We start from the raw sequence: 1,242 nt of genomic DNA, 5'->3' as shown, positions 1-1,242 counted from the left end.
TTATTATCACCTTCAATATACACCCCTCCTCTATCCCTACAACGCTCCATGCGAATCTTCCATTGTTCGAAGCAGTGCTGGAAGTCTTCTTCTGTCAGCTCCTTCAGGACGCGTGCCGCTTTCTCTTTCACAGCTTCAACGGACTCAAATCTTGTTCCTTTTAAGGCAGATTTCACCTTAGGAAACAGATAGAAGTCGCACGGCGCAAGATCTGGCGAATAAGGCGGATGGTCTAACACTGGGATGCTGAACTTGGCTAGAAACCTCTTGACAGACAATGCGGAATGAGCCGGCGCATTGTCTTGGTGGAGAACCCATGACTTGTCCTTCCACAATTCGGGTCGTTTTTTCCTTATTCTTTCACGGAGTTCAGCAAGAACGTAAAGGTAGTAATGTTGATTAATAGTTTGATCTTCCGGAACCCAGTGAAGGTACACAATCCCATGAATATCGAAAAAAACAATCATCATTGCTTTAAATTTTGATTTAATCATTCGAGCTTTTTTGGCTCTCGGTGAAGAGAGGCTCTTCCAGTGCATGGATTGGCGCTTCGTTTCAGGATCATAAGTAAAAAACCACGATTCGTCACATGTTATTATCCTTTCCAATAAGTTTGGGTCATTTTCAATGGCATTCAAAGTGTCAGTACAAACATTTTTGCGATCTTCTTGTTGTTTAAACGTAAGAATTTTAGGCACCATTTTGGCACACACTTTTTTCATGTTAAAATTGTTATGTAAAATTTGCCGTACGGATTCTTTATCAATTCGTACAGTTTCAGCAATCGCACGAATACTTAACCGACGGTCAGATCGAATCAAATTACCGATTTTTTCGATATTGTCATCCGTTTTTGACGTGGAAGGGCGACCCGGGCGTGAATCATCTTGAACGTCTTCTCGGCCATCTTGAAAACGCTTAAACCACTCAAAAACACGTGCGCGCGATAAACATTCATTGCCATACACTTCTTTCAATAAATTATATGTTTCAGTAGCAGTTTTTCCAAGTTTCATGTGAAATTTCACAACAATTCGTTGCTCTACTGTTACACTTAACATTTTTCCGGCGAAACAAAAAAAAACTCTAATGCCAATGAAGGCTACGGCTATACTGATTTGTTTACAGAAGCGAGAGGCACTGCATTCGAAAGAGAAGGCTTCACGATAACAGCTGTGGCTTGCTGGCGTTTGGCGCATGCGCACTTCTTCTGTAGCAGCGTCAGTCTCGTTATTTAATAGC

At 41.6% G+C, this 1,242-nt stretch overlaps 1 protein-coding gene across 1 annotated transcript in view; it reads right to left on the bottom strand.

Moving 5' to 3' along the window:
• LOC116846433 (Golgi phosphoprotein 3 homolog sauron) overlaps nt 1-1,242 on the bottom strand; it is a 9,025-nt gene that overhangs the window by 3,628 nt on the left and 4,155 nt on the right. The window lies entirely within an intron of this gene.

Source organism: Odontomachus brunneus, unplaced genomic scaffold (genome assembly GCF_010583005.1).
Source record: "Odontomachus brunneus isolate Ranch 3 - 2012 unplaced genomic scaffold, Obru_v1 Obru_scaffold_064, whole genome shotgun sequence".
Taxonomy (NCBI): domain Eukaryota; kingdom Metazoa; phylum Arthropoda; class Insecta; order Hymenoptera; family Formicidae; genus Odontomachus; species Odontomachus brunneus.
Note: the sequence above shows the minus strand (reverse complement) of the source record. Positions and strands in the feature narration are given on the sequence as shown.